Raw genomic sequence first — 22,723 nt, 5'->3', positions numbered from 1 at the left:
AACTTGAATGCTAGAAGGAAATCTAGGTCCCTGGGGGCAAGAAGACTATGGGTGTTTGGGTGAAGCAGTTGGTTAGCAATTACTAAAATGAATAGAAAGAATAAAATGCAGAATTAAGCTACAGTAGTGCCCCCTTATCTTGGAGGGATGTGTTCCAAGACCCGCAGTGGATGCCTGAAACTGTGGATAGTATTGAACCCTACACATACTATGTTTTTTCCTATACATACATACCAAGATAAAGTTTAATTTATAAATTAGGCGCAGTAAGAGATTGACAACAATAGCTAATAATAAAATAGAACAATTATAATAATATACTGTAATAAAGGTTATGTGAATGTGGTCTCTCTCGCAAAATGTCTTGTACTGTACTCACCCTTCTTTTTGTGATGATGTGAGATGATAAAATGCCTACGTGATGAGATGAAGTGAGGTGAATGATGTAGGCATTGTGACGTAGCGTTAGGCTACTGTGGACCTTCTGAGACATGTCAGAAGGAAGATCACCTGCTTCCGTATCCTGGTTGACCAAGGGTAACTGAAACCACAGAAAGCAAAACTGTGGATAAGGCGGGCCTACTGTATTCTGATTTCATGATGTCCAAATCTTTAGCTGTAAATAAGCTGGGAAGAGTCATCATAGAGTTATTACTTAATTGCATAGTATAATCTTTTCTCTTTTATAACAAGCTTATAGCACTGTAACAATATACATTAACAATTACTTTTGTTCCAATTGCTCTGTTTTATTGCTTGGGAATATGTATAATTCCTAGCTTGACTCACCATTCTCTCTTCTCTATATCTATCATTTGTTCTCTCATCAAACTCATCTTTTTTGTCCTTTACTTAATCAGGAACAGTTAATAGCAATGTAAGGCAGTATATAATTAAAGGTAAAACTGAGAGGAGTGGAAAAGGAGAGATGAAAGTAAACTCAAAATATTAGAAAGGGTATAGATATTAGAAAGGCTGTTAGACCAGCCATTTGTGACAACATGGATGGACATTGAGGGTATTATGTAAAGTGAAGTAAGTCAGAGGGAGAAGGTCAAATACCGTATGATTTCCTTCATTAAGTGGTAGATAATAACAACAACAAACAAACACATAGAGACAGAGATTGGATTGGTGGTTACCAGAGGGAAAGAGGGGAGGAAGGAGGGCAAAAGGGATAATTTGGCACATGGGTGTGGTGATGGGTTGTAATTAGTATTTGGGTGGTGAACATGATGTAATCTATGCAGAAATAGAAGTATAATGATGTACACCTGAAATTTATACAATGTTATAAACCAATGTTACTGCAATAAACAAAAAATTTTAAAAAATAAATAAGTAAAATAAAAAAAAGAAAGGGTAACGTGATCTAGCCTTTTAAGGATGTATAGGATTTAGCAGGCCTAAAGAGGATACCTCAGAGTGATATTTACATAAATATCTGATGGAAAAGATAGCTGGTTGACGAATGGTATCACCTATTTGGGTAATTTTTAGATAAAGATATTTTGTGTGTGGCTTTGTTTGTAGACTGAGTACAGTGGCTTTTATCTATGATCACTAGGGAGACTTCAGAGATTTTTGAGCAGGAGTGATGCTGTCACAGACATGACTGACAATAGGTTAACACTTTGTAAGTGTGAATCAGAAAAAGGAGAGAGGGAATAAGAGCCATTCTATAGAGCTGATGAGGTTGGTCATGGGGGCAGTGGGAGACCTCAGATTTATCAGTGTTCAGAGGCAGCCTGAGGTCTGTGAGTCAGGAAGTCAAGGTAGGAATGGACAAACCTGAAATATTAGTAATCAGGATTGAGACCCAGGAACCAGGATGCTAGACAAAGTGGAAAGAAGGCACCAAAACTTGATGGTCAGTGTCATCAGTAGTATACCATATCAATAGCATAGTAATGGACTCCAAGATATCTGATAGGATCAAGGTCAATGCACAAGAAGTAACATTCAGGAAACCTCTCTGTCTGCCTTTATTTGGGGCCAAGGCTGCTGCTTCACTCAGGAAAGTTTTACTTGGATGTTTTTTGATCCTAAGTTAAATGCAAATTGCAGGGCACTATGAGGCAGAGACCTGTCAGAGAGTTTCGTTCTTCACTTACTTCCTGTCTGAAACAGTGCCAAGTCACCCTGAGATAATATTACCCACACAGCATCTGCAATTTTCTGAAAATGGGATTCTTCAACTTTCTGAAAAGTCTTTGGCCCTGAGCTGATGTGGCTTCAGATGAATGAACATGAACAAGCAAATAGAGAGAGACTTCTAGCAATGCTACCAACCTGCAGTTTTGAAACGGGCACCATCCTGGAGTGTATGTGTGTGTGCGTGTGTGTGTGTGTGTGTGTGTGTGTGTGTGTGGTAAGGGAGTGAATTTTCTGCCTCCTTTATTATTTCCTTTAGGGCAGAAGTTATGGATCTTTGGTGACACCCACTTATGGCATTCTTTTTCCTTATTTGGATCACTATAGTTTTATATAAAATCCTAAAAAGCAAAGACACATGATTTCTAAAAAAACAGGAGATTTAAGGACGTTATAAATTTTTCTTTTTTCTTAATACAGACATACAGCTTATCTCTTGGAAGTGCACATAGACATTTGCTTGAGGGCATTGAATAAAGACTTTCAATTAAACGTGGAGGATTGAACGCATATATTTATCTTTGCACTTTCCTAAACCCCCCAAAATGAATAAAAAGTATATGCTCATTTAAAAAAACTGAAACATAAGGGAAGATGACAACACAGGAAAAAAGTTGACAACACTTTGGAAACTGAAAGCAGATGGAATAGTAGAAACTGAATTAGCCAACCTGGACAAGCTGAAACTAAAGCCTGCAGTGGATGATGCCAGTGCGAGAAAAGAAACATTATGTCCTAGAATCTAGAAAGGCTTAGGAATTGGAGATAACGGGTAGCTTTAAAAATGGAGGATGGCAAGAGGTGAAAAACAGGGATTTGTTAGACTTTTGTATAATGAGCATTTAGAGCCCCAAATCACCTCTCTCACCCCTCGTAGCCCATAAACTGCTCCTTGTCTCTCCTGGTAGGAAATGGGAGGATCACATTGGAAAGATCTGACAGCTGGGGATCACAGTGAGATGTTGAAGGTCTGCAACTTGAATAGTGAGATCCTCTGTCCCTGTTCTCCTGAAATGCTTTCAGAATACAGACAGCCAGGCTCATACCCCCAGACAGGATGATCCACACATGCTGACAGTTGGGTGCTCCCCAACCAAATGGCCCAGTCTCTACCCAGCCATCTGACTGTGACTTTAAAGCCATGTGGATGTATTACTTTGCTAAATTAGGATAACGTTAAGTAAAAAGGAATAATTCATAGCTTGTTAAACCATCTGCTACTAACAAGAAGAAGAAAAATGCTTGTCATGAGGAGGGGGTGGGGGCTCTAAGGCTCATAGAAGGGATTTTTCCCAGGGTATCCCATAACAGATGGGAATCCCTGGGTTACAAATGTGTATATAAAGAAAGCCATTACAGAGATTGACTGTTGTACCTCTGAGAATGGTCTGATTAGTTAGACTAGGGGAAATGGAGTTAACTGCATAGATACCTTACTTGAGATTTTTCAAAACAAGTGCCATAAGAGATAAAAGTCTGTTTTTGTCTGAGTCTTTCTCACTGCTTCTTTGTTACTTTGTCCATTCTCTCCCCAGGTTGCAACAATACTTCTGAAAGCCCTATTTACATGGCATATATTCATTCATTCATTCGTTCATTCATTTGTTGCAGAAATACTTTCTGTGCTGTTAAATTGCATTGGACACTATTTTGACAGTGAGAATACAAGACAAAGTCCCTAACCTCATGTTGCTTACATTCAAGAGGGAGAGATTGACGTAATACTAGACTTTTTCGTTCCTTCCTTTTATAAGAGTTGACATTTCTCTTCTTCCAGGGCCAAAAGCAGAGAAGTGAGAGATTTATATTTAAACATTGTTTTGGTTGGGACATTGGACTGGAAATCAAAATGGGAAATGCAAACTGGATCTTTTCTACAGAAGAATTAGCTCTGAGGTGATAGTGGGAAGCTAAGTGTCAGAGGAAACAGAGAAATTAGAGGATCAAGATAAGCAAATGTGCCAATGAGGTATAATGGAAGCTACGAGCAAACAACTCTGAAAGAAAAGAACATAAATGTAATATATATAGGCAAAACTATTCTCTGAAGTCTTTTTGTTCAACTTCTGGGAGATTTCCTCACTTTCTTTCTTCATCCATTCCACTGAGTTATAATGGAATACACCCATATACACATATATCTATATACATATAAGTGTATATATGTATATATTTATTTTTCCCAATAGCTCTTTTTTGTTCTGTTCTTTCTTTCTTTTCTTTCTCCCTCTCCCATCTTCTTCTTCTCCTCCTCCTCCTTCTTTTAATAGTACCTGTTCTTATTTCATGTATATTAGAGCTTGTCTAATCTTTTGAGTATAGCAGGGATAGTTTATTTGAAGTTTTATTCTCCTTACAAAGACCTGTATCCTCCAAGTTGCTTTTATTTCTTTCAAACCCTACCTTTCATCTTTGAGGCTTTTTTTCTGATGTTGGTGATCCTTTATGAGTGGGGCAATAAACAGCTGACAGGAAGCTCCTGAGAGCATGTATGGGGCTTCTGGACTGTGGGCTCCATTTAGTTTGATCTCAATGAGTCCTTTCGCTGAGGGAATTACTGATGAAGAATCTCTTTTTTCCATATATTATAATATATGGAAAAAATATATGTTATATTTTTTAATATAATAACAATATATGTATATTAGTCCGTATATATATTATATCTCCACTCTTAACTGTGCCTTTTTTTCTCCTATCTAGAGAGTGAAGAGTAAACCTACCTTATTTCTTCTAGTGTATAAGCCTCTTTTATCCTGTTGGGGCAGAGGAGAAACATAGGCTGGCTGTATGGAGTAGGGAAGGGATAGGGGTGTACCTGATTCTCAAAATTCTCTCCTTCTTTAATAGTCTTTCAGACAACCCTCCTGTTTTTAATTTCACTTCCACGTCCATTCCCAGAGGACCTAGTGTTGCCAATTCCAGAGCCGTGGTAGATTCTGCAGAGCGTATTGGCTTTCTTCTTGGCTTCTTCCACTGCTGGTTTAAGATTGAGCTCTCTTTAGATTCTTTTTCTTTAGAATCTTTACCACTCAAAAGTTTGCTGCAGTTGTCTCTTTTTTCTTTGTCCTCGTGGATTTATGCCCTTTAAAAAGTTCTTTTCTAATGTTTTAGTGTAGTTTTGGGAGGGAGTAAAATAAATGGGAATTTACCCGTAAGTCTCCATTGTTTTCTTAAGTATTTTAAGAATTACAACAGTTCAGAAATACGTGAATTTAGGATTCAAACAATCCATCACTATATCAAAGACAATGTGGCTATTCCCCACCCCCATGCCATTCACTTCTCCCGAGGTGAACAATATTAACTATGATCATTATTTTTCCGTCCTTTTCCTGTACATTTACATACACTTACACATGTACACATTTCAAAAAATAATTGGGATCATACCAAACGTATGGTTTTATGAGTCGTTTTGTTTGCCTGTTTTTTTAACTTGGTGATCTTTCCGCATAAGTGCATGTAGTTCTCTCCGTTTCTTTGAAAAGCTGAATAGTATTCTAGAATAGTGATGCCATATTTTATTTAACCTCTTCTTTATTTATGTACATTTAATTTGTTTTAGATTTTTCTGTATTATAACAATACTGTGGTGAACATATTTGAACAAACATTTTTTTGCACATGTAGAAGTATTTCTTTAAGACAATGTTTAGTGACTCCTAGCCTAGGTCTGTGTCTTCTAGACAGAACTCAATTGCATTCCATTTCTTAATTTTTGCGTTATATGTATAACACATGTACTATTATATACTTAAATAATTTTTCCCTTAAATTGACTAATTTTTATTTTAAATAGAAGCTTTAGATTATTTCTACTTACTTATATAAATAGGAAATAAGTATCACTTGCCATAAATAGATGGTAACTATAAAAGTAAATGCAGGGGCCGGCCCCATGGCTTAGTGGTTAAGTGTGCACGCTCTGCTACTGGTGGCCTGGGTTCGGATCCCGGGCGTGCACCGATGCACTGCTTCTCCGGCCATGCTGGAGGCCAAGTCCCACATACAGCAACTGGAAAGATGTGCAACTATGACATACAACTATCTACTGGCGCTTTGGGGAAAAAAAAAGGAGGAGGATTGGCAATAGATGTTAGCTCAGAGCTGGTCTTTCTCAGCAAAAAGAGGAGGATTAGCATGGATGTTAGCTCAGGGCTGATCTTCCTCACACACACACACACAATAAATAAATAAATACGTGTAAATTTAATAAAAACAATTTTATTGAATTCTAAGTAGATGTGATTGCCTGCTTTCTTTGTTAAAAGGGATATTAACAAAGTGTTAGAGAGCTGTTGAAGTCATATTAGTACCAAACCAAAAACTTTCTCTTTCAAGTCTTCCAAAAATTAAAATTAAAATAGTGTATATATTTCACAGTACAATTCAATATTATTTAATCCCATGTTCATATACCACCTCAAATCATTTCATATACCATCCAGTGTATAAACTCTCTTTCTAGTCCAATATGTATACCACAGTGTTATACCGCAGTATATATATATAGACAGTATTATCTTCTTTCAGTGTTTCACCATGTCACCTCTCTGCCCAAAGATTCTTTAGATCTTCATTGCCTAGAGAATGAAGTAAATATCCTAAGGCTTAAGGCCTATCGCCTGATCTCAACCAGCCTCAGTGTGGCCTTTTCCCATGTCTTTACTGCTCTTCGAGTTTCTACAGGATTACTAGGTACACACATTTGCTTTGTTGTGACATTCCAGCTTTATATCTTCTCTTGCATTCTGGTTATTGTATTTTCTCTAATACACTATTACTTCTTTTGGGCAAGACCTGTGTGTTTCATCTTACACTTTTTTACATCCTTCCCAGTGCCTAGCACAGTGCCCTGTACATGGTAGACGCTTCATTAACATAAGGTAATTATTTACTTGTAGGCTTTATTTGTTACCACAGTTAAACATTCATTACACAAAAGCTTAGTAGAGATGATTCAATTATCAAGCCATCTAAATTCTCATGATAACACAATTATGAGATTCTTTATAATACTGCAACATTAGAAAACACAATAGAAGGAGGACATTCTAGTGACAACACTTTTCTACTGAGTTTGAGTTTATGTTCATCATACTTGTTTCCTTAATTTCAAAGCCTAAGCTCCCATAACTTTTTATGAACTAGCTAATTTCCATGTTTCTGAGTCTCATATTTTATCTTAATAAGAATAACCCATCAAGCAAGAAAGTCAGCAGGTTCCTCATTATCATGCTCTGTATATAGGAGTTTATCTTTTGGCTGCCAAACCTGAATTCCACACTGCCCTACTTTAGAAAATGGATTGTTTTTAATGGGTGAGTTTGAGTGACAGGCAGACAGCAAGCCAGTGGCCTATCCTCTCAGGTGATAGGATTAGATGTGAATGAATAAAGACATGTGATGGGCTGCAGACTTTAGGGGAAAGTCTACAGTGCACGTTGGCACTTCTGAGCAGCATTAACATTCTCTGTCTGCTGTACTAACTCTTTAAAATGCCATTTGCATTGACGATGGTATAATTGACATTGCTCCCTGAGGAGCTCAGAGGATTGTTGGAAGGTGAATCAAAAGAAATTCATCTCTTCTGAAGGTTCTCCTCTAGTTACAAAATGCAGAGAGAGAAGGACTCTTGTTACTGGGTGATGTCATATTAATAAAAAACAAACAGGCACAAAAATCTATCCATCATCACAATTTTCCCAGTAGCCTTTTTGTCTCATTGTACATTATCTTTCTAATTGGTATTCATCAGCATTTGTCTGAATGCTTGATATTACTTTTTTTTGCACTAAATATGTTAAGATTCTTTAGGACACATTTTCTCCCGTTGATCTCTCTTTAAAAAGTTAATTTTTGGGAGACCGGCCCAGTGGCATAGTGGTTAAGTTCGTGTGCTCTGCTTTGGCGGCCCGAGGTTCGTGGGTTCAGATCCTGGGCTCGGATCTACACACCACTCATTCAAGCCATGCTGTGGTGGCATCTGACAAACTAAATAGAGGAAGACTGGCACAGATGTTAGCTCAGGGACAATCTTCCTCAAGCAAAAAGAGGAAGACTGGCAACAGATGTTAGCTCAGGGCCAATCTTCCTCACCAAAAAAAAAAAAAAAAAGTTAATTTTTATAATTCCAGCAATAGCTTCATGCCTCAAACACTCATAAACCTGTATGAGAGAGGAAGCTTGGGCAGGAGACTCAGTATTCAGCTTCTGCTATAACTGAAAAAGGTTGAAATCACTATGACTGAACATGACCTTTTAGGGGTCAAAGAACAACTATAACATGTTGAAACCATAATATAGAAAGACACATACACAGATATGAATAAGGGTTTAAATGAATCCGTCAGATTTTCAACAAGGTCAGTTGTGATGTATTTACTTCCTAGATTTGTGCTGGATCAGTGTATATTAGCAAAATTTTGATAAATGTTTTGTGAACAATGGGTTGAGTAGAGGAAATAAATGATTTCTAACTAGCATTTCATAACACTTATGTTAGAAATAAGTGATTTCTTATGACACTTTATAGAAGTTAAATCAGACAAAAGACCATAGAAAACCAAAGTGGAACACAGTCTACAGTCCTAATATCTTATAATGATATTTGGTGTTAGAGAACATAACTCAAAGGCATTGGATCATTCTGAAGGGCCTTCTAAATCGTCCAGGAAAGATCAAAGTATGTTTGGTGATATTTTGAGGTTGTTTACTTAATTGTTTTATAATTTTGAATTGTTAATCTGTATGTATTATATGTATCTTGGAGCAAGTTTGATTGCAAGGAAAAGAGAGCTATTCAAATTGGCTTCAGGAATTACTGTAAATAATAGAGGGGAATCACAGAGAAGTCAGTTTTTGGTAGTGCTGCTAGATCTCAAGGTGAGTATAAGAGACAGAAACTCAACTCAAGCTGACTAAAGCAAAAGAGGGATTGTTTCAGAAACCTAAAAAGCGTGGGTGAATCAGTATGTTTGTATCCAGCTGCACAGACAATGTAGGAGTTGTTTCTGTCCCTAAACTGAGTTGGCTTCATTCTTAGGTAGGCTTCTTCCTCCCGGTGGTAAAGTTGCAGCCTCACTTTAGATCTTAGCAACCCTAGGAAAGAGATATCTCCTCTCCTAGTACTTCTGGCAAAAATTCTGGATATGGCTCTTACTGTTCCAAATTGGATCATGAGCTGGTGCCTAAATCCATAATTACGATACTATTTGAGGAAGCCTGTCTCATGTGGATTGATAACTGGAGTGGGAGTGGATGGAGTAGAGTCAGCCCCACCGGAACAAGTTGAGAGTAGGGGAGGAGTGGTTTCCTAAAGGAATACTAAGGTCTGTTAGAAGAAGAAGGTAGGTGCTGTTGGTGCCCCTCCCAGATCTCTTTAGCAAGCTGGGGTATCCATCCCTGAGTTGCTGTGAGTGTTGGCTGCTAACAGCTCAAAGCTGCCCCCTTCTCCAGATAATTACCTTCAGCCAAAGGAAGCTTATCAAGAAGGTAAAACACCCCCTTCTCCAGCAACTTCCACCTAGTGACTGATTCAAGGGGATAAAGGGCTGCTCCTTGTCTCCAGGAGGGAATAAGTTAATTTACGTCATGCTTCAGAGCTCCAGGAGAGAGCACATCCTTGATTAGCTTTTCCCTCTGCCTTATCCTGCTCCCCCACTCCCCTTTTCTTGGGAGCACAGCCTCAATAAATAACCCCTTCTCAGGCTCTGCTTCTAGAGAGCCTAAACTAAGACATTAGGAATGGATGTTGGACAGGGAAAATAATTAATGTCCGTTCTAGACAAGAAACTGAGATCTTTTTCTCCATTTCTCAAGAGTTCCTTCAATCTTTCCTTTGTCTGAATGTCTCAACTCTTCTCTTGGAAGACAGCTCCCTTAACTTGTACAGCCTCTGGTTCGCAGTTTTCTTGCTGACTCCTCTGCCTTTTCCTAATGCTCAGTTCTCAGTCCTCTTGTTTTTAATCTATCCTCATTTCCTACATAATCCACCCAGTTGCATGGTTTCAAATAGCTATCACTGATAATTTATAAATTTAAATCTTCAACTCCATCTGTCCCAGAGTCCCAGACTCATATGTCCAACTGCCTCCTTGACGTTTCTACTTAGATATTGAACAAGTATCTCATACTTAACAGAAATCTTGATCCCACCCTCCAAACTCATCTCTCTTTGAGTCTTTCCCATGATTAGAGGAAAAGTTTCCAGCTGATCAAATATTCTGGCTGTTAGAGTGATTCATATCACAGCAAATATGGTGGACAATCTGCCTTCTCATCTTCTGTGAGACTCCAACTGTCACATACAAAGCCATATTGGTACCACATGTACAAAAGGGGCCTCCTCCTTCTCTTGCAGAGAAAAGTTACCAATGCAAGTGAAGGTGAAAGATTTAAGAAGATCCTGCCTGATTTTCTTATTTCATGAGATGGGAAGTAGAAATAGCAAGAGGAAGCAAGAACATGAGACAGGGCCATGCAGAAGCAGAGTTCTCCATCTGGTGTAACAATCTGGGCATCATTGACATTTAGAGCGGGATAATTCTTTGTTGTGGGAGGCTGTCCTATGTGTTGTAGGGCGCCTAGCAGCATCCCTGGCCTCTACCCATTAGGTGCCAGTAGTAGCCTCCCCCCATCTCCAAAGTCATGACAATAAAAAAATGTCTCCAGACATTACCAAATGTCCCCTGGCAGTCAAAATTGCCCCTAGTTGAGAGCTTCAGTATAGGAAAGCAAATGTATGGATGTTAGACTGTCACCAAACTCCCCAACCATTTATAGCACTTCTTCCTGTGGCGAGAATCCAATAACGAGTTAGAGAAGTGTGGAAGTTTTTTGTCCAGCTCTTCTTAGAGAAAGCCGAAATTTTGACCAAAGTTTCTATTTTATGGCACAAGATGAGACTGAAGAGGGAAAGAGTGTAAGAAGATGTTCCCAAGAGACTTGAATGTGTACTGTCTTTTCACAGCATGTTGAGGTATAGTTTATCCATTTACATCCAAATATATGCTCAGTTAGGCTCATGTTTCCAAATTGACGTGTTAAAAGATTTACATCTAAAACCCTATGTTATTCTTTTAGAATATCAGGTAAATATGGCAAACAAGCTGTCAGTTTATATGACAGTTTGTAGGGTTTCCAGAAACAAAAGAATTTTTTTTTTTACTCACCTGATTCTTACTTTAATTGTAGACGACATCTTTCTCTATTAAGAGGTGCATGGTACATGTGGAATTTAGGAGTAGTAACCAACTCTACTCAATATTCCATCCTTGTTTTGCTTTGTTTGCATTTTGGCATGGTAGGTGTTTACCTTTGGTTCGATGGAAAACTGAACCAAACCTGACATAGCTCCTTGCCCAATTTTCACAATATTGTCAATTCTATTCTTTAATACTTCCATAGATTAAATTATATTAATTAGATTAATGAGTCTTCAGTGTGATATTCCCTTCTTAATGTTCTGCATATATCAATCATTCTTTGAGCATATCTATGTATCTATGTATCTATGTATCTATGTATCTATGTATCTATGTATCTATCTATCTATCTATCTATCCCCAAATTAGGAGAGATTTATCCACATTCAGGGGTTGCCAGAAGAGTTGTGTGCATCTCGCATGGTTCTTCCCTGCTTGTTAAATTCTTGTATTAAATCAACCATAAGAAAGTATTCATTTCCCAATGCCTTATTGATTTAAATACAGGGATTTTTTTTTTTTTTTTAGCTGAGGGAGATTAGCTCTGAGCTAATATCTGTTGCCAATCTTCCTCTTTTTCCTTGAGGAAGATTAGCCCTGAGCTAACACCTGTGCCGATCTTCCTCTATTTTATATGTGGGTCACCACCATGGCATGGCTGACAGGTGGTGTAGGTCCATGACCAGGATATGAACTCAAGGACCCAGGCCACTGAAGAGGAGAGCACCAAACTTAACCAGTAGGCCATGGGGCCAGCCCCAGATACAGGGATTTTTAAACCTTACTACCTACAACCTTAACATTTTGAACTGATTCCATAGACATACTCCAGTATATACTTCTTTTAGGCTCTTCCTTTCTCAGCTTTTCTAAGACAACATTCTTTTATTGCAGCGACTACACCTTCTAGGGAAGATATAGCTCTGCTATGCCTCCTTCTATTTCTCCTATTTATATTTTTGAGAGTTCTCTGTCCCAAATAACAAACTCTGATTCTGGCTATCTTAAACCAAAAAGGATTTAATATTTTGGAAGAAATTAGAGAATTGTGCAAGTATTGGGATACTAGAGGGGCATCACTGCTGTATTTGGGAATGAAATTTAAATGTCTTTCAGCTTTGTGTCACTTGATCACACTTTAATATCCAACTGGGAGCATCCAGTTGGCTGGGATCATGTGCGTAGTTGGGAAATGGGATAATTTGACTCCTTCCCCTGTAGTACAGGGCAGCAGGACACTGTTTTATACCAGAACACATGTTATAGGTTGACTTGTGTCCCCTCCAAAGATATATTGAAGTCCTAACCCTCAGTATCTGTGGTGACCTTATTTGGAAGTAGGGTTTGATGTAATCCAGTTAAGATGAGGTCAAACTGGATTAGGGTGGACCCTAATCCAATGACTGGTGTCCTTATGACAAAGGGAAGAGGGGAATTTGGACACAGATTCACAGGGAGAACACCAAGTGATGAGGGAGGCAGAGATTGGAGTGATGTCGCTGCAAGCCAGCTAACATCATGGATTGCCAGCATCTACCAGAAGCCAGGAAGAGGTAAGGAAGGTTCCCTCTCTGGAGCCTTCAGAGAGAGCATGGTCTTGCCAACACCTTGATTTCAGACTTCTAGATTCCAGAAGAAAGTTGTTCTAAGCTACCTGGTTTGTTTTAATTTGTTATTGCAGCCCTAGGAGATGAATACAACACACAATGGGCGAATTCTTCTGAAATTGTAAAGGGGGCAGGTGGATGCTGGGCAATAACAGAAATCAGTGATCCAGTAGGGAGAGGGAAGAAGGAGACAGTATTCTGTCTGTCTCCAAGGAGCACTCTCTTAGTAGATGCATGCTCATTCCGTTTCCCTATTGGTACAGATCCTGGATCTCTTAGGTATCAGACTAGCATGGAAGAGGAATAAAATGTCTTCCTATCTTTCTCTGGGTTGCTCTGTCTGATCAACCAAAGCATGGGTAAGGGATTTTTTTTTTTCCTTTATCCAATTTCTTAAGCCATAGCATTGTGAGAAATTCCTCCTAGATTTTGGCAATAATGTATCTGTTCATCTTTATTTTAAACTCCTTTTTAGTTATTGTATGTAAATATTCATGAGAATATATTTTGTGAGACATTAGGAGGATCTACGATCAGAGATACCTCTTTAAATTTCCCCATTACTTTTTCTATCTTTTAAATTAAAGCTTAGCTGAAGAAGGTTAGGGAATAAGGGCAAAATTGGCACCAAGCAAGACATCATGTCATATTATGGTATCTAAAATTTTGTCAGCTTTTTGTCTTCTTTCTCCTGTAATACGGGACAATTCGCCTATTTCTAGAGACTTCTACATTATCTAGAGCTATCTTATGTGAGTACTGCAGTCTTTTAACAAATTATAGAACTGAAAATTTTCCCTTCTATAATATTTTGATTTGTTAGTCTTTGAATTATGTAATACGTACATAGCATTAAGCCAATTTGAAGAACTTTAAAAGTAAAATTATGCATTAAAATACTAAGCCAACAGAACCAGTTAAGAGTCAAAAGAATGTAGTTGCTTTTGAATAATAATTCAAATGATTTAATGGAGATAAAATCCTAAACAAGTGTAAGAGAATAAAGACATAATCTTGGACTTTGAAACACTTCTGAGAGCATTTTGACCAATAATTTGTTAGCTTGAAGTTTATTCCAAATGTCTATCCCAGGAATGTAATTGAAGAAAAACTGTCGTGTCTAATTTAGAACTTTATCATCTATTTTAAACTTTGAACAAGTTAAAAAAAAATAGGCTTTTCAGGGCCATAAAGAAAGTTTTTCAAAAAGCTGAAATCTTCCTCTATTTTACTTATGTCGAAGTTGTGTTTTTTGATTAAAAAGCAGAGAAAGCTACTCTTTTCTTTAGCAAATTTCAAGGCATCTGTTCTCATAGATAGGGTATTTACAAATGAAGACTATCCAAGATAATTTAAAAAGCAGTGAGAGTTGATGAGGGGAAATAGGTATTTTATTTGTGTACTTTTACGACTGTCAGTCAACTCTGCAGAGAAAAACAGAGAAGAAAGAAACAGCAAAAGTCATTTACCTTTAAATGCTGAAAAGGTGCAGGTGGTGTCTGTGCAATGGTTTGCAAATGAAAGGATTTTTCTTCTTCCTACTCATTTTTTAAGACCTCCCTAAACAAGGAGAAAAAAGTAATTTAGATGGAAAATTCAGAGTCAATGAAAATTGGTGTGTGTGAGAGCTTGTAAAATTAATTTTAGTTGCCAGGCCTTTTCATATCAGGGTGTGTCCTGTGCCCTGTGCCCTCTTAAATAATCCTTTTATGTTGCTCAGAGCAGATATATTTTGAAAGTGGCACCTCTATTAACCTTAGCTGTATACCTCTCAGAAAAAAAAATTACTGGAGTTATATTTTGAATGCTGCCCATGTTGAACAATTGCCACAGCACATTAGCTTGAAATCTAAATGGAGTCCTGACTATTCTTTTCAGGTAGGAGAGAAACAAGGCAGGGAAGAAAAACAAAGATGCTTCTCACCCTGAATTTCTATTACGATGTTGTGATGATATACAACAGGATCTGGAGAAAACAAGGATCAAAACAAGAAATTTTAAAAGGGGGAGAGAATTATCTACAGAAGTGACTGTGCCAGACCACTAGGTGACAATAACTAATGTTTATGGAGTGCTCATAGAATATCAGCACAGCACTAAATGCCTCACGTGCTTTAGCTCACATTTCCTCCCAACAGCTCGTATATTATCATCCTAATTTTACAGATGAGAAAACTGAGGCACAGAGAAGATTGAAACTTGGCTGAATTTTCACCAATACTAAATGGTGGAACTAAGATTGGATCCTGCAGTTTGCCTCCCTAGATCTTGCTCTTCTACGCTCTCCTGCCTCCCTAGCTTGTAATACATCTTCCATCTCATCCCATTTATAGGTGTACAGGGTGTAGATTTCAGTGAATAGGTGGAATGGTTATTTATAAATTTCCAAACGTGTGATATTATTTGCAGAAAAATGATAATGGACTGTGGCGGTCCTTCATCGATTTTCTTTGCTCAGCATCTCCTCTCTCTTATGTTGGTATCAGTGTCCTGATTTTGCTTAGGGAAACTATCCCGCCCTCATCATATTTGTTTTGGTGCCCTGCCTTCCCTTGACTAAGGGGTAGATAAGGGATGCAAGCTAGTGGGATCAGATGCTCTATCCCTGGATTTTGAATCTTGAGGGGAATGAGAAAGATTGAAATGTTTGTAATTCTTTCATCCTGATGAGAGTGTGTGGAGGAGACTGACTGGAGTTCTTGCAGTGAATCATGATTCCTGAAGCTGCTGTAGCTGGGCCTCTCAGAAGCCTGGCATGTTAGCTTTTCCTTCATTCTGTGAGCTGTCTCATGTCCCTGCAAGACATTCCTTTCTGCCTTAAGATAACCAGATTCTATTTATTTTGTTTCCAACCAAAGAACCTTAGTGTCTCCACTGACAACTGTTCCTTTTTCGTCAGACTGACGTAGTGGTGTTGCGGAAGGGCCTCCATCAGTTCGGGTTGGAACACCATGTCTAGTGTTCGCGGTGTGAAGGAAAGGTGTAAGGGAGTTTTGGGCCTGTTGCTTTCTTTCTGTCTGAATTGATAGGGACTTTATTCTTCCTTACAAGCAGCCATTTGCCATTTTGTGTCAGAAAAGTTAAAAATTTTTGGTAGAAATGAATTTTTGGTAGAAATGAATTCTGGTTTCACTCAGAAGCTTCTGTTGTCCAGTAGAAGGGAGTGTAGGCACAAGACAATTGAGTTGGTATTAACTTGCTGTTATAAAAACTCTACTATATTAAATTCTTCTTATCACATTTAATTATCTTTCAAATGAGGAAAAAATAGTCTTGATTGACACATGTGAAATAGCTTAAAAATGGTTAAAATTATTATTACGTTCTAGGGGAGGGCAGGTAGACCCAAATCTGCCCCTGCATCCTTCTCTCCTCTGCTTGCCTCTTAATAACCAGCAACACTCACTGCCTCACAGTTTCCTGAATTGACCAGACTGTTTCAAGTATCTCATGTGGTCCCTTGCTCAGAATGCCCTTCTCCAGTATGGCCATCCAGCAAATGTCTGTTGATCCCCCAAGACCAACCTCCAGCATCTTCTCTGTGATATAGCCTTCCCCTAATCTTCCGTGTTTGGTTAGTCACTTCGTTCCATCATGCTAATCTATGTGATCTTATCTTGTTAAAACATGTACTACACACCATTTCAATTATTTAACTACGTGTTTGTTTCCACCGTTTGACTGGGAACTTCCATAAGGCAGCCCCTTGCATTTTTTGCATCTGTAGTATATTTTGTGATATTGAAAATGCTTAATAAATATTGAGCACACCTTGAAAAAATTCCCAATAAAATTTTCCATTTAAAGGAGCTCTGTTACTGACGCTCTGTCCAGTTGAAACTCCTTGGAAAATGCTAAAATCACCCCACAAATGGTATGTTTTATAAATCATTTTTTTCTTCATTATTAATTCATTTTTGGATTATGTTACTAAGTGTCTTAGTCCATTTGAGCTGCGATAAAAATACCTCAGACTGGGTGACTTATAAACAACAGAAATTTATGTCTCACAGTTCTGGAGACTGGAAGTCCAAGATGAAGGTGCCAGCATGGTTGAGTTCTGCTGAAGACCCACTTCTGGGTTTCAGTCTGCTGCCTTTTCATTGCCCTGACGTGGTAGAGAGCAGAGAGGAAGCAAGCTCTCTTGTGACTCTTACAAGGGCACTAATCCCATTCCTGAGGCTCCTCCCATGACCTCACCTAATCCTAATCACCTCCCAAAGCCCCCACCTCCTAACACAATCACGTTGTGGGGTGGGTTCAACATACGAGTTTTGTGGGGGATGCACACATTCAGTCCATAACACTAAGTTTTTAAAAGTTGTAGCTCAATCATGGCAAACCATATCTGCTACCTGCACAGCTCATGTCTGGACGACTTGGGCCTTTCTGTATCTCCTACCTCTAAATCCTCAGAAATGTCATTAGCTGTGTGTTTTAAATAGACAATGCCATACCAAGTTAGAGCAGCAAGGCGGAAAAAGAAATTCTCAGCACATTTTGTACAAAGCATCTGAAAAATGGACTAGGAGGTTGCTGGGGGCTATGTATCTATTAAAAGATGTGATTGACAATGGAAACTGTATTATTAAAGCTGTTGGAATTTCTAACTTCATATCAAACTAACTTTATTTCGTTTTGGGGGAGGGCAGTCATCCCCTACAGTCCTCCTTATGGTCTAACTTGCCTTGATTTTAGGAGACACAGGAATATTTCAAGTAGCAGAGTGGAAGACAGTAATGAGGGAGTGCTCTTTTGGAAAAGCTTTATATTTTCATGTGGTTAGATACCTACTAGTATGTATCCGCTCTTGGGATAGATTTTCCCTTTTATCTACTCCATCTCCTGCTATATACACAAGTATTTTCCAGAGGATGTTTTGGGAAACATTATTTTCTCTAAGTATTACTTGGTGGTAAAGGGAGGAGAAAAAAGTTTTTTGAAGTTAAATAAGTTTGGAAAGCACTGGATTAAACAGGTGGAACAAGTTTCTTCACTGTCACACATGTTAATTGCAGAGGAAGATGAGGCATTCAGCCCAAACCTACTTGACCATGGAACCCTCACAGAGAACGTTCCGTGGAGGTACACTTAGGCAAACACTGCTGGGATAAAATGGCCTAATTCCTTCTGTTAAAAGAACAAATTTAGGCTCGTGGTTGTTGAATATTTTGTAGCATTGCTAGCATTTATTTACTTTTTTTTTTTCAGCCCCCAGAGAGCCTTAGAATTAATTTGTTGTTTTCTGTTCTTTGGTGATGAATAGGTTTTGCTCAGTTTTTTGCTTGATTACCTTTTTCTAAGTATTTAGGATCCTCTGCCTTTATGTCTTTTCTGTTTTTTTTTTTTTTTTAATGGCTGATACTACAGAACCAAACAAAATAAAACAAATAAACAAAATCTAAATGCTAATAGTTCTTAATGTCTGCCATAGGAAATTAGCCGAATTCAGTGAGATGAGTTCCATAGTTATAACTCAGGCTTGGTGAGTTCTGAGCCTAGTGCTGCTCTAAATTTGCTGACTGGATGAATCTCATTGTCCATAAAATGAATGAGGCTTATAAGCCTCATGAGCGAGTTTGTTTTTCATGAATTCAACACATTAATTAATTCAACCCATATTTATTAAGCATGTTCTATTGGTCCTAGGGGCATAATGAATGAAATATGTGCGACCTTTTCATGGAGGTTTCTATCTCACGGGTTTGAGAGAAGATAAGAGACAACTACAATACAGGTAGATGGATGACAGTGATGAGTGAAGTTTTGAGGAAATATATAGAAAGGCCATCTGTTTATCTGAAAGATAAATTAGTCATGAAAAAAGGAAGTGAGAGGGGAAGGATATTGCAGGCATGGAAGAAAATGTATGAATACAGTTTTTTGATTATCTAATTTGTGTCCCACTATTCTAGGCACGGAGGTAACAGTTCAGTCCCATTTTACATGGGAACATACATAGATAAGTGGGTATTTACAATCAAGCTTGTGAAATTTTAAAAGAAGTTTAGGAACATGTTTCTATTGGGAGCTCAGAGGAAGGAAATACCTTGTGGCTAGACTATTACGAGGTTGACTGACACATGGTGGCTGAGAATTATTTAGTTGTCAGGTGCTACTTTCAAGTGTCCCTAAAATAGGTTGTGATATATTTATAAGGCAGGAATTCTCCAGGACACAGTTGTTTTCCCAAGATTGCTGTGACATTCACCACCTACAGCTCAATTCTCTGCAAGAAACCTGTTAGTACTGTGCTGTCTCAAATATTCTGTGTTCCCTTGTTCATTGGCTCATTGAATAATTCAAAGACTTGGGAATGGTTTCTTGTTACGCTCCTTTTTTGGTTCAAATTTGACTCATTTGCTATTTACAGCCATGCTCCACATAATGATCTTTCAACAATGTACCACATATATGATGGTGGTCCCATAAGATTGGTACCATATAGCCTAGGTATGTAGTAGGCTATACCATCTAGGTTTGTGTAAGCACACTCCATGACATTCACACGACGACGAAATCACCTAGCAACACATTTCTCAGAATGTATCCCCATCATTAAGTGACACATGACTATATATGTTTAACAGTGACCCTCTTTCCCCTGAACATTCTACTGTCTCCTGGTCCTCGAATGTGCCAAATATTTCCCACTTCTTGGTCTTCTCACACATTGTTCTGTCCTCTTGAGATGCTTTCTGCTCTCTTTGCTTGAATAACTCTTCCTATTCATTGTTTAGGTCTCAGCTTGAAGGAGCTTTTCTTAGGTTTTTTTTCTGGCCTTCCCCTTCCCTAGAATATGTTAGGCCCCTCTGTACTTTTTCTTCATGCTCTTATTAGCTTAGCAATTAACAGCATATATAGTTATTCATTTGATATATATTTTTTTACTCAACTAAAGGATTGATGAAGGCAGGCACTCTCTCTGTATCTTTGTTGCTCCTTGTTGCATCTCCAGTGCCTGCCACAAAGGCTGGTATCCTAGTAGGCATCCAGTAAAATAATTTTTGAATGAATGAATTAATGAAGAATGAGATGAATTTTTTTTTTTTTTGACTTGGTTCCATACAGGATCAGAAATGACAGAAGAGTAGGATGGAATGAAATGTCAAGCCTGGAATTCAGATAATAATAATAACTACAACTTTTGAGCATATGTGATGTGCCAATGAGTCAGGTTTTAAAAATTATTGTAAATCTAGACAATAACTCGACAAGGATGGAACTGAAACCCAGAGAGGTGAAGTGACTTGCTAAGAGTCCCACAGCAGTCTGTGGAGGAGCAGACGTGGACCCAGGTCTGTCTGGCACTAAAACTTCCTTCCACTGTATCCCGTAGCATTTCATTGACAGGTATTGTGAGCCAAAGGGACCGGAAGTAACCAGAGGTAACCATTGGCTAGAGGGATCAGGCTGCAGAATAACTCTGAATAACTAAGGATAATACCCAGAGACCAGAAAAGTCTGCTGAGGCAAAGAAAAACATCCTGTGCCCTGAATCTACAGAGATGAAATATGAAGTCTAGGGTGGTTGAGTGAATAAGACCCAATGGATTTGGGATCCAAATAGAGGTTCTGTTCAGAGAGATCCAGACAGTGTAGGAATCTCTGGGTCTTGATCTAGGTAAGGGGCTTGAAGCAGGGGCACCCGCAAGTATGTGCGCCTCAGGTCTGTCTGACACGCACTGTGCCTTGCAGACTACCCTCCCGACCCCCTAACTCAGTGTCAGACCTGTCCTCAGGAGAGAGGCTGTGGTTCTATGCATTGTTACACATTCGTTGTCACTTGTGTGCTTAGAGTCTGTTTCTCATCTGGCCTCTCTTTTCTCTGGCCTCTCTCGCTTTTTTCGGTGAGCTCTGTTTGAAATTTCTGGACTCAGTTATTTCATTTCTCTTTTTCGTTCCATTTGATATGGATGTGTAGTGCCCATTTGTCTTTGCAGTCTTAAACTGGCTAAATTTCTTTTCCTGCGAGAGAAATGGCAAGCCCAATTTTAAATGTCTCACATTGCTTTAATAAGACATGTGAATACTGTGCTTAGCCTTGCTTCTATTTTTCAGAGGGTCTTAGAATGTTTATGCATATTTACATTTTATATATAACATTTATATATTACATTGTGAATATATGTAAATATTTACATATATATCTTAGAATTCTTCTTAGAATATATTTGCATATATATGTGGGTGTGTATATATATATTTATATATATATACAGTCACACATTGCTTAATGACGGGGATACGTTCTGAGAAATGCTTCATTAGGTGATTTCGTTGTGCGAACATCATGGAGTGTACTTACACAAACCTAGATGGTATAGCCTACTACACACCTAGGCTATATGGTACTAATCTTATGGGACCACTGTCGCACATATGGTCCGTCATTGACCAAAAAGTCATTATGCGCTACATGACTGTATATATCCATATGAACACATATGTATGTGTATATATATACACATGTGTATATATACACATATATATATACACATACATATGTGTGTGTGTATGTTTTTACATAGATTGTTAGTTGTCATAAATTGATCTGTTTGGAATTCTTCCAGATGCACAAGTGTGATTTACTGTCAATTTATTTTTCTATATTTTTATGTTATTTGGGAAAAAATAGCTTTCTAATGAGATTGCCATTTATCTGAAAATAAAAATCAGTGCCATCTGATTTGTCTGTTTTTCTCTCTTAGGCAAGTTTGTTGCCCTTGGGATTTGGCCTTCAGGTTTGTTTACTGCCACAGAGTGTTTGGAACGTTGTTGCCTGCTTTTCCAGACTTTCCTACCCTATCTTGTTCCCGGGCTCACACTGATCTGGTTGCAGTGAAGCCTTCCTAAATCGCTGGTTACACTTTAGTGTTTCTATGACTGGTTACTTTTCAGTGTTTCTTTCTATGACTCTCAAACTGATCATCTGAAATGGAGTCTTATTTTAATTCGCTCCCAAAGCAGAGATGTTCTAGGATGATGCTTTATAGGGAAAAACACAAAGTAAGACAAAACAAACAATAACAATAAACACCATCCCAAATTAGAAATCATAAAATAAAACAATGTAGAAAATTTTGCATCTGCAGTGTTTTCTGTGCAAGGACAGTTATGACTTGGTTAAAAATTTTTTTCAATTAAAAATGGAAATTGGGTGATGTTTTAATATCCCTATAGTTCTTCAGCACTTTTTAGAGATTAAGAAAAAGCTACAGAACATTATTTTTTCATGAGTTTGAAAAATATTTTATATTTTGGAAAGCCTGTGTGCGAACCTTTCAGGTCAGTTCTCCTTCATCAGCCTTCTTCTCTATAGAGTGTTTATATTTAGGTATTATGACCTTAATATGTTATCATCTTCATTACCATCATTGTCATCATCATCATCATTCATTATGTTCTTTTAACCAAAGCCAGCCATAATTTATCAGAGATTATCATCCCTACATTTTATATTTAATTTCTCTTTACAAGAAAAGTAAAGTCCCATTCTTGAACTTAATTTGAATTTACTGGAAGCCCCCCAAATAAATTTATGCCCTCACAAAGATCAACTCTCAAAAATTGACCATGTACTGTAGTGAAAAGAGCAAAAGGCTAATAATTCAGAGTCACAGAATGTGATCCGAGCGCTCACACTAACCATCCTTTGATTACTTTGGGTGACTTCTTTCCTTCCTTGTTTCCTTCCTTCCTTCCTTATTTCTCGAGTGAGAGTGAATGGAAGATTTCTGTGGAAATCTCTCA

Source organism: Diceros bicornis, chromosome 1 (genome assembly GCF_020826845.1).
Source record: "Diceros bicornis minor isolate mBicDic1 chromosome 1, mDicBic1.mat.cur, whole genome shotgun sequence".
NCBI lineage: Eukaryota > Metazoa > Chordata > Mammalia > Perissodactyla > Rhinocerotidae > Diceros > Diceros bicornis.
The sequence above is the reverse complement of the archived record's forward strand: the minus strand, read 5'-3'. Positions refer to the sequence as shown.